We start from the raw sequence: 12,236 nt of genomic DNA on the forward strand, positions 1-12,236 counted from the left end.
AAGTAAATAACTCAACTCATAATGCCGAATATTAAATCCTAATCAATTTTTCAATTAATGACTTGCAAATTTATTGCTTCACAAATTGAAATTACAATTAAATATTAAGGGGAACCTGAAATGTTTAATATAATGCCAATTTGCAGCAGGTTGAACACGATCCAGCTTGAGCTATAATTGACACCAATCATAGCCTATATAGGAAAGGATAACTTCCTTCAATGCTCATGTACACTCTCGTCCTCGCACGCATCAATAACCATGGTACACTTACTCGGTACCCCTACCAACTCCTCATTTGAAGAAGCGGAAGCCCTCACAATATCAAACTCCTTGCATGTCTCAGCTTCCCCTCAATAAAAAGTTCCCATAAACATTGATCCTAGGACCCATTAAAAAATCCCTTGGAGTCATCACCTAACCTCTGGCAAGGAATATCAAACTCCCAACAAATCATAGCATCCCCAAACAAATGATCAAGGGTGTCCACTATCTGAATCCACAACTCGTGACTAAACATCCACTACTATCACCTGCCCTACGTACATGACTCAATGTCGTGTTGTGAATCCATAATGCCGGAGCCTAAACCAACCTCCATTGACTCCACAATAACACTCATATCACTAACATCATAGCTGGGTGACTCCATACATGCATCAATCCCACCTGAGGAAGTTGCAGCCTTTTGCAATAAATCAACACTCCAACAACTGGCATATAAATAACAGCTCACACTCTCGTCACAGTCTCCAATAACAATACCCTCCTCAACAGAGTTCGAAAAATCAACGATAATGATTGCCTCAATAGCCTCTGCTCTATCTACAGCAGCAACAACTCTAGAATCCTCAACCTGCTGAAGCTCCATGTTTATGTCCACCAATGGAACTAACACGTCCACATGTCTCCATGTGAAAAATCTATCATCACGACTACAGATAGAACTAGCTGTTGTCATACTAAACACATGCTCCACTGCATCCTGAACGCCAGTCGGGGTGAACTCAAGCCTCCTTCCTTGCATCCTCAATGTCAGTCTACTAAAAATGGAAAGCATGTATCTCGCTGCCCTATTATTTTGCCACCAAATCCGACAATCTTGTTTCCAATCTCTTCTTATGAAGCTTAATTCTTTCCATACTTTTCCTCAAGGCATTTATGTTCTCACTATTACTCCATCAACTTCTAGAACTATGAGTTCTCCTATGTCTATCCATACCCAAAAAACACAAGATTGTTGGTCACTCCAAAGACAACAGAAGATTTGAAATAATAATGAATTTCCTACCCCACAGAATGGCAAGAAACCGCTCTAATACCATTGTAATGAACCCAACTGGCTCACACTATTGTAATGTTGGACAATAATATTTTTGTTTTGAAATGTCTTACAATCTTGTGTTTTTCAAAATATATGAATGTTTTGGTGTATATCAAATACTGGAATATGTGAGTAAATAACTCACAACTAATAATGCCAAATATCCAATTCTAATCGATTTTGCAATTAACAACTTGCAAATTTATTGCTTCACAAATTGAAAATTATAATTAAATATAAGGGGAACTTGAAATGTTTGATATATAGACGCTCCCTCCAAGATTCTTGGAGCCCAAATCAAAAGCTCGAAATAAAAATTGAGAGCATCACTCAACTCTTCTAACTCAATTGAGCTCATTGGAACCAACAATTTGACCTAATATAATTACTAAAACCCTCAAATGAAGCCAAAACTCACCATAGGCCACAAGGAAGTCTAATAACTCCACAACTGAGACCCTCAAATCCCATTGTCAATTCACGACGGTCGCAATGACGAACTGACCAAGCCAATTGTAGGAACCTGCTAAAAATGGGGTCATTACACATAAGAACCTAAGTCGTACTTTTGTAAACCATATTTCATCGACTTACACCTAGATTAGACACTTTTACATGAAGAATGAAATATGTTCGAGTTATTTCATTTCATTTCAAGTTAATGTGATTTTGAGCATTTATTTAATTCCATGATATAGTTAAGGAGTGAGAACACTCTTCATTTCATACTACAACATGCCAATAAAAATAATCTCACCAAGAACAAAATTATAATCAACATTACAATATCATCATTTAGTTACAATCATTGAGAAGTACAAACCAAAATTTCAAACAAAAAATATAGAAATCTTTATCATCTAGAGCACACTAGCGATATCAATGTCGAATGGCATTAAAACACCCAGGAGAGTTTTTGTCCTCAAAACCAACAATACCAAAGGATTTTCTTTATCAAATCAAAAAAGAACTCACATTTATTCTTAGAAATTTAGCATAGTAAATGAGTGAGAAACCCTTTTTTCTAAAATAATCCTTCTCTTATAACTTTTTTGAAAGAATATAATATTATAGTATTTAGTTTTACTTCATTATTTCCTCAACATTCTGAAATATATTGTTACTTTTTTACTCACTTTTAGAACCTTAGGTTTAACAACACTATAAATCACTTATTAGAACCTTCTGAGATACTTAAATTAAAGCTTTCTTTTTTAAATCAGAACATATAGCACTTTTAAAAAATCTAGCAACATCCTTATTAACTTATATCAACCTTTTCAAATAAAAAATTTAAGTCAGAGTCTAAAAAACTGAAAGATAGAGTTGCATTTTGATAAGTTCAATTTGCTAATTTAATTATTTCTCAATTTTACCACCTTATTTGCCTATGAAAAATAGGAAAAATAAGCTAAGGGGCTTCATTCTTCTCATTGATGACCACACAAATCTAGTGAGAATGGTGGTGACACGATATAATACAATCTTTACTTTTTCAACTTATCAATCATAAGGTCTAACAATTAAGTAACAGAAGTAGAATACACAATTTACGTGGAATCCTTTCCCTAAGGAAGCCATGGAAAAATACTGCTTCTACAAACTTGTCTTACAAACTATGTAGGCACCAACCCATAGGAGATACCAGTCCCCTCAACTAGAAGGCACCAACCTATAAACGTCAATCCCAACAATTGGGCACCAAATTGGTAGGACACAACAATCACTTCAGTGCGAGGCACCAACTCTATAAAAAACAACAATATCTTTGGTACAAAGCACCAATCTCATTCCCAATGAACCACAAAACTCTCCAAAATGAGGCATCAACCTCTCACAATTTTTCCATAAAATCTTAATATACATAAGGTTTCTTTCACAAGTTGGATGCAATCTGTTTCATCTAGTTTTCTCCTTAAACCTGCATATTACCTAACAAATCTTTTCTTAGATGATGCACCATGTATGTCTCTTCACAAAATGTGCACGTATTTCAATATGAATCTGAAATATTCTTCAATATTTCCCTGTCGTAGGGCTTCCCTGAATGGTCTGGTTATTCATTGTATTCCCGTTCTCAATGACTGCTCTAAATCATGTCATAATTAACTCCAACCTTCTTCAACATAGACCTTCAATACTATTTCACACTCATCTCCACATTCTTCTTATTCCATTTATCTCTTGATATCTATAATCTCATTGATGAATCATGAAACACATCTCATTGAAAAGAGATATCCATTTGACTGATCATGTCTCTTGATTGCTGCCTTTTGACAGTAAATAGTCACTGTCCTTTATTAATGAATGGATAATACTCACCAATTGATGCATTAACTAATATATAAGTATCATCCCAATTTCTGTCTTTATCTTATGTAAAAACAGCAGCCTTTGTACACCTCGTGTCTTCTATTAATTGTTGTATTCTCCAATATTTGTTGCTTCCTTCTCAACAAATAACTGTTCGTCATAATAATGAATTGTTGTTCATTGCCTTCTAATTGCTGCATCTTATTCAGTTGCTACCCTCGTTATTAGACATCAACCCCTCCACATGGCAATTTTATTTTCTTTTTACCTAGGGATTACTATTAAAATTGCCACTGCTTCCTCATATTTGCTCTTCGTGATATCAATGCTGCTCTTTTTAATATTATTAGTTATGTTCATTGGGTGATTTCATCTCTATTTATATTTGCTCTACATGACATCACATGCCTGAGCAATTGGCTAGCAAAGAGTATATGCCTTACATAACCACAAGAATTCGGCCAGCATTATAGGATATGTCTTGGAAACAGGTTTGGTTGACCAACATATGAAGAAATAAAATTAAACTTCAAACTTGTGCCAGCATAAACTTAAATTTGTCTTGCATAAATGTGAATACTTAATCACCATGTATGTTGATTAGTAGCCTTTGATCTTGTCCTTCATTGACAGTATGCTCTCCATATTAATGACAATACTTCTCTAAATCTTGAACAACAATTTCCTTTCACATTAATGAGAACAATCTTGCCACCTTTGGCATAAAAGACAATATGTTCAACAGTCATCAATAAAACTTCACAACTAAAGAATCTAAACTTAGAAAATCTCATGCATATAACAAAATGAGTGCTAGTGTGCTATTCTTCTCCATAGCCAACTAAACCTTTTCAATTGAATCACCCTTGGAAAAATGTATGTCCAACATTTGGATAGATGTAAGGCACCTAATTAATGCTTCAACAACATGCTAGTTAAACCCAACCCTCCTTTCTTCTCAACAAGAGATTTGATAATCATACAATCAGCTTTGATAACGGTTTGAATGAAGTGCTACATTGTGCTGATATGGCCAGTTAATTCAAGACAGTAAATAGCTCTTTCTAAGGAGGTAAGAATAGATATAACATTAATGGCACGGCCTATGCATTGAAATTCATTAGAAAATTAATGAAATATTGTGGCAGCCATTTTTTTTAAGTAGCATTTGAATTTTAGATCAAGTAGACTTCCTTTTTACCTAAACCATTTTCTCACTCTTGTAATGATTTGGAAATATCTTCTATGAAGGAAAATTGAATTAGGTTCGTGTTAAATTCCTTACAAGACTTCTAACTTGGATGTCCCAACTCCTATGACCTATATCACAATGTTTCCAAGAAATGGCTTGGACATTAGAACACATTTCCCATGGCAGTCAACGAAAGACCTTTTTGGAGAATGGCGATTTGAAAAGGTAGCCAAAAATTAATATAACATAGGAAATTCAAATTATTCATATCATTAGGGGTTCATTGTGTTCATTATCTACGTTATTGATTCAAATATTAGGGCAAGTATGGGTATCGGAACCCAATAAAATACTACAACTTTTTTTCCTTGAGTACAAGTATGGAATGTGTGTTCCAAAATATATATTATATGAAGAATGGTACTCAATATTGCCCTTAAATAAAATATTTAAATACCTTGTATTCATAATTTGCACAAATAAAAGATATTTGCCTCCAAAAATGTTATTACACAATCAAAGTTCAAAATTTCAATCAATATTTTATAATCTTCAAATACTTTATCAAAAGCCTAAGTTTCCATTGCAGGTAATGGATTTGAGAACCCTTGCCGAAGATAAATATTAAATGCAAATTGATAGTTCAAATTTTCAATATTAAGTTATATGTCACATTATATATGTCTTGGTTAACGATTCAAATGAAACTCATTGCAATTAAAAAATTGTAATTGCCTTATTCTTCAATGTCGTTCATAGTACATACCTGTTGGTTCCCAAAACCACAGATTGAAATCCAAGAGCCTGTCAGTTCTCTGATAGGATTTCTCAACCAATTCTGGCCAATGAACAGGAATGGCTTCAATTCCCCTACACTTCAGGCTTTGCTACACCTAAGCGGGTAAACCTTCACCTAAAACATGGAGTGCCTGGTTCAAGGCTTTTCTATAGCAAATTTGAGTTTTGTGAGTTCTCCAATTAGCAAGGTCTTCAAACTCGATCAAAATGAGACTAGATGTTGAATGTTTGAATTGAATGAATGTTTTGTATAATATGTGTCAATAATGGATTTGATGCTTGTAAGAAGGAAGATATACATTTTCTAACTTCAAATATAAATCCACTAATAATACTTCAATGATTCAAAAGACCAATGTCTTTGCGTATTAGGGCAACAAAATCAACTACAATCAAGATTATCACGTACAACTTTATAAAGTTCTATGCACTTAAACTATAAACAATTTAACAAACCAGACGCGAAGAATCAAGTATATATACACAATTTTAAACTAGTCCAGATTGCACTTTAACTCCTAAGGTAGGAAGACAAACTGAGCATAGATATGGAAACAACTTATTATTTCACTATATCTAGGATGATTGAGTTACAAAATTTTAAAATGATTACAAAGGACAAATCAACTACAATTTAAATATCCATGCCTTTTAAATAAACAAAAAGCAAAAAAATGCTTTTATTAATCATTAAAATATTTTATTTTTATTTTTATTTTTTATTGAAAACCATATTAAAACTCTTTATCCCTCCATACAAATGAATATGAATGCTTTTCTTCTTCGTCAATGTGTTCTTTTTTCTCAAAAGACCATCTTCTATTTATATTTTGAATATACAAGATCATTGAACTTTTAAATTCTAAAATCATGCCCCTTTGAAAATAATTGCACCCTTTTAAAATAATTGTCAGGTCTATTTGATAAAAAAATATTGTTGTCGCTTCATTGGGAAACAACAGTGACTTGGCAATTTGTTCATTATTTTACAACGTATAGATACCCCCAATGACCTATGTGTTCCATTCTATGTGACGTGGATGTTGCTTCAAATAACATTCTGTGTAGTAGTGTTGTGTGTTTGTTCATCATAATTCTTGACTACGGGGAGACCCGTCTCCCCCCTCAAAGTCACATCTCGGAGACAGAGATTTGCTCGAAGACTTTTCGCGTCTCCAGAGACGTCAAAAAAGGTTGGAGGCTTCATGACGAAGTCTCCCAGTGTACTAATCCAGAAATTGAGGTCTCCCCAAAGTCTCCTAATAAAAATAAATGTAAAATAAAATATTAAATTACTTTATGTATTTTAGCCCTCATTTTAGTATTTTTGAATGCAAAAATTAGGACCAATGACAATTTAAATAATTTTTTGGAGAGAATGATAGCTGAACACCTTGAGATAGATGATCACAACCTTGTGGAGTAGATGATAGTACCATCAACATACTAGTACTAGATAGATTTCTGGTTTTTGTTTACTATACTAAGTTTCTTCATTTTTGTTTTCATATTGGCAATTTAGCATCAAACTATACTTCGTTGCATTTAAAATTTGAATATGTAATGATAATCTCATCAATTATCAATCTAATATGATAATGATCATATGCAATATTTGGAAAACAAGTATGACTGTAAAATACAGTAATGTGATTATTTGAGTTTTGAAATACTTGACTCTATATTAATGTGACATTACTATTATTATTCACTTTAGTCTTTTAGTTTTACAATATTACTATTTTGTATTTAGTATTAGGCTCTTTAAACTATTAAAAACAAATTTGCTGTCTCCAAGTGCCCCCGTCTCCTATTTTTGAAAAATTGTCATACCAATACCGTAGACCTCCTAGTCTCCCCGTCTCCTGGTGACCTTGTCAAAATTCCTTGGTCGATATCCTTCGTTTCTTTTGCTACAAACATTCTAACATGGATGGTCATCGTTTTCCATGAAGACTGTTGTCATTATTGCCTTCGTCTATTTACATGAACCAAGTTCGCTATTGATGTGTTCTTTATAGTCGCTATTGCTCCACCATTTTCTTTATGACAGATTAATCATTCAATTGATCATGTTTGACTTGGTCTTTCATCAAGATCTTATCCCTTTGAAACAAATCATATGATTCAGACATCATGTTGTTCTATTATGGAATACGCAGAACTCTTGTATGCTGCTTATTTGATTTTTGATCATTGCTGCATTGGTTTCCCTATTGCTTTTTCAACTTTTATGCACCAAAGGCGACATATACAAAAATAGAGGATGTCATCTCATTTCAACATCTTCCCCCATGCTTTCGATAGTTTGTATACAATCTCAAACAAGTTCTTTTCATTTTCTATGCACGTTCATTTTGATACTAGGCACATATCTATAATCTGTTATCACAGTTTTCTTCCTCCATGTATCATTATTTTCTAACTCTTTCATTTCATTGTTTGACATCTTCCACCAAAATATTCAGTATTAAGGAATTGACGTAGGCATGTAAATGGTGAGTGAGCATGTTTATTTCAGGTCTCCTACAATCATCTTCCATTGAGATGCATTTGTTTATGCTCATAAGCGTGCATTTTGTCTTGAAGACCTCCAGTGGAGAATTGACCTTAATATTACTGTTATCGCTGTAGCCGATACATTAATGCTTGAAAGACAAGCAGCCCCACATTGAACATAAACTTTATGTCCTTCTAGATTCAGTCACTCCTTTTCTTTGGTTGTAGAAAATAAATTGATCTCTAATTTGAAGAGCAGTTATATTACCCATTCTAGCTTTAGTGAAATATTCTTTTGCTCAAACAGGGATCTCATTTGGTGTTCTGTTTCAACACTCTGTTGCTTGAGAAGCCCTGCTGAATCTACTCCTGCGCTTGATTCCACTCATATATTTAGTAAATAGATTAAGAACTGATTCGTCTGTCTCGTATCTTGAAGCCTCATGATTGCCAATATAAGAGCTGTACTCATTTTATTGTCATCATCTCTAATGAATTAGTTTCATTGTAAAATGGATTCATGACTTCCATGTCATAGATGTAATGTCCCCTAGTTAATGTGACCATCAAGGTCAGTAACTTAGCCTATGACAGGAGCTTCCATAGGCTAATGAAGTGATTAGGGAGCTCATTTGGCAGTATTTTCAGGAATTACTATTTTTAGTAAGTCAGTGGAAGTCAAGTGATATAGAAATTTGCAGTGTTCAGCTTGGTGGATTTGGTTGAGCTCCTTCTGACGAGCTATCATACATGGTATTCTAAGTTTGACTCATATGATTTTAATGCCAAAGTTAATTTACTTTATTATAAAGTGATAATTAAATAAAAGACTTATTAATTAAGTCACTTTATTATAAAGTTGTTTTAAAAAGGTGCTTCTCATTTATCCCACATTGCTTATGCAAATGAAGTCAACTTCTTGGAGGACTTTATATTTTCTTGGCTGGAATGAGTTGGGGTATGCTTGGATGATATTATTATTATGCTATTGGATTTTTGGGAAATCTAATTCTTGAGCTTGGAGGACGAAACCCCTCTTTCCTAACATTCTCTTCGCTGCTGAAAGACACAGTCAGGAGGATTATCGAGTGTTTTCATGTAGGAAACACACTGGGATTTATTGGTGATTTTACACATGATTTAAGAGCTTTGAAATTCAAATTATGCAGCCATGAATGGTGTTTTGCTACAGTGCGTGTGAATAGTGTTTTTGCTATAGTGTCCGTGAATAGTAAATTTGGCATAGCGCATGTGAATAGTGCTTCTACTACATTATGCCTGAACAGTGTTTTGCTACAATGTGCATGAATAGTGAAATTGCTACAGTGTCGTGAATAGTGCTCCTACAATGCCTGAATAGTGTTGCATAGCGTTTTCTTGCCCACTCTTGCCAGTTAAAAGTTGGGACGCTGTCATTTCATCTGTAGATCACTACTTCAAGGTTCCTTCCACCATACTTTTCATTTTAGGCATTGTAAATATTAAATACATATCTAAATATTTGCTACAACCTATAAGGCAATTGTATGTAAACATTTCTATTGCAAAATCAATATTTTATTAGCAAATATGGAGGTTCTAGACTTTGCATATTTATTGTTGTATGTTGCTATGTTTGACAAAATGCCATGTTGAAAATAACACTCTAATTGATAATACTTAGTAGTTTGCAAGTCTCCTCAAAAACAAAAAAATGGTGGTTATTACAGTGGTATCAGAGCTATAAAACCTGCCATCCTGTGGAGGTCTTATAGGGAATTTGGAACAGCCGAATAGAGGAAAAGTGTTTGATGAAATGTCAAAACACTAAAATCAGAATAAAACAGGTTAAGAATGTATCTTTGACAATGCGACAAAGGCCATTAACTTCCGCCATACCAAAGCAAGACCAAAGATTCAAACTCATAAAGCGAGTAGTCTAGTTCATCCATGCAAGTGGACATAGAATCCAATCATACAGACACAGTGGAGATATTCTTTGAACAAGATAGCAGTATGGGTGATCGAGATGACAGGAATATAGGACTAGGCGAAGGTAGCAATACCGGTCCAGATCAGGAGGAGATAATGTTCAGACAGTTACTGGGTAATTTAGAAGAGGAGTAGCATATGCAATAGGAGCAGAATAAGCGAATGGATATGATGTTGCAACTTATGGCTAGACAGATGGGCGTCAATATTAATCCAAGTGATGCAAACAATGGAAATGGGGCCAATGATAATAATGGAGGCCGAGGCAACAATGGGAATGAGGCTAATAACTTTAGACATGTTGCACACCTAGCTTGGAAAGCGAGTTTGAGACCTCTTCTACCCACCTTTCCACCCAGAGATCCGATTCAACCAGTAAACGAACCACAGATTACCGAGTTACAGGATCAATTTAGGAGGGGCTGGAAGGCTAGTGGACTAGAGTTTCAAGCGGATATTTCCCTCAGAGATTTCATAGACATGAGGATGAGACACCTACCTAGAACAGGAGGGAAGAATCAAAACTTTGACCTGAGAATGAAAGTTGGAAAACTTTCTTTACCTTATTATGATGCTTCGGGAAAGATGACTACACGAGCTTGGGTGCAGAAGGTAGATACATACTTCTAGCTGAATCTGATGCCTGAGCAGGAGGCTATCAAGTATGGGGCTATTAATTTGGATGGTCCAGCGCATGAGTGGTGGCACCATGGCATGGTAACCCTTGGCCATAATCAGATCACATCTCATGAGGAGTTCACTGAGAGACTCATAGAGAGATTTGATACCAAAGATCCCAAATTAGAGTTTAAAGAGTTGACACAGCTGATGCAATGGGATTCATTTTAGACATACATCAGTGAATTCCAGAGGTCAGTTGTGTTGATTACAGATATTTCAGAGAGGAGATTAGTAGTGTTATTTATGGATGGGCTCTCAGATCCCTTGAGGGGTTGGGTCAAGAGGCATGACCCAACTACAATACAGGAGGCCACTAAGAAGGCTTGTGACTTAGCACCTTCTCTTAGGAGAAAATTTCAGCATAGGGATTCACATATGAAGAAGGTCAAGGAGAAGGACGAAAAATCTTTTCACAAGGATGCTCAACCAAAAAGGGATAATAAGTTGGACAATGACAACCTGAATGAGTTGAGGAGGAAGAAGCTATGTTTTCATTGCAGAAAGCCTTGGGACTTATCTCATAAGTATCCTCTCAAGGCTAAGGCAAATCAAATGGAGTATTTCTTAGCAGAGGAGTCATAGTCAGAGAGGGAGGACCAGCACTCTGATTCAGACGAGGGTAGCACTATAGAGGAGACCAGGATTCCTGAGGATGAGAAGTCATTGGCACGACTAACGAGGACTCAGAAGGTAATCACATTTAACGTTAGGGGTACTATCCAATTACAAAAAGTGATCTCACTTATTGACACTAGGACTACACATAATTTCATAGATGCACAATTCGTAGCCAAGAGAGGTTTACAGATTGAGGAGCATGTTGGGTTTAGGGTCATAGCAGCTAATGGTGACAAATTATTATGCATTGGGAATATAACTAATCTTCACATCAGGTATGGAGATGGCTATGAATTGGAGGATGAGTTCTATGTAGTAGACATGGGAGACTATGATGTCATCCTTGGCATGACATGGATGGCCTCGCTAGTTGAGTTCACACTCAACCTAGCAAAATTAGAGATGAGGTTCCAACATGAGGGCAGAATTGTTGTACTTAGAGGACTTTTAGATGGGAGCTGCAGAGTAATCCCCTTAAGGAGAATACAGAGACTGTTTCGGCATGATGATGTAGAGTGGCCAGCAAAATGTTTCACTATGCCAGCCTCACAGGAGCCACAGGTGAAGAGTCATCCACTAGATATCCAGGAGATACTTGATAGGCATGCTAAAGTTTTTGGCGAGACTCCGCACAGGGTTCCTCCTGACAAAGGGATAGAGCATGTTATTGACCTCAAGAAGGGAGCCAAACCAGTTATTGTTACTCCCTATAGTCATCCTAAGAAACACAAGGATGAGATAGAGAAGGCAATTAAGGATTTGTTAGAGATGGGGCATATCATGCCTAGTAAGAGCCCCTTTGCTTCAGCAATAGTATTGATAAAGAAGAAGGATGGG

The 12,236-nt window shown here is 35.4% G+C and overlaps 1 protein-coding gene across 5 annotated transcripts in view; it reads right to left on the reverse strand.

Annotated features, from left to right (window-relative positions):
• Positions 1 to 12,236, reverse strand: part of EDD1 (glycine-tRNA ligase) — a 426,585-nt gene that overhangs the window by 285,357 nt on the left and 128,992 nt on the right. The window lies entirely within an intron of this gene.

Source organism: Cupressus sempervirens, chromosome 6 (assembly GCF_028749045.1).
Source record: "Cupressus sempervirens isolate cs-2001-9-10 chromosome 6, ASM2874904v1, whole genome shotgun sequence".
In the NCBI taxonomy this organism is placed as follows: Eukaryota; Viridiplantae; Streptophyta; class Pinopsida; order Cupressales; family Cupressaceae; genus Cupressus; species Cupressus sempervirens.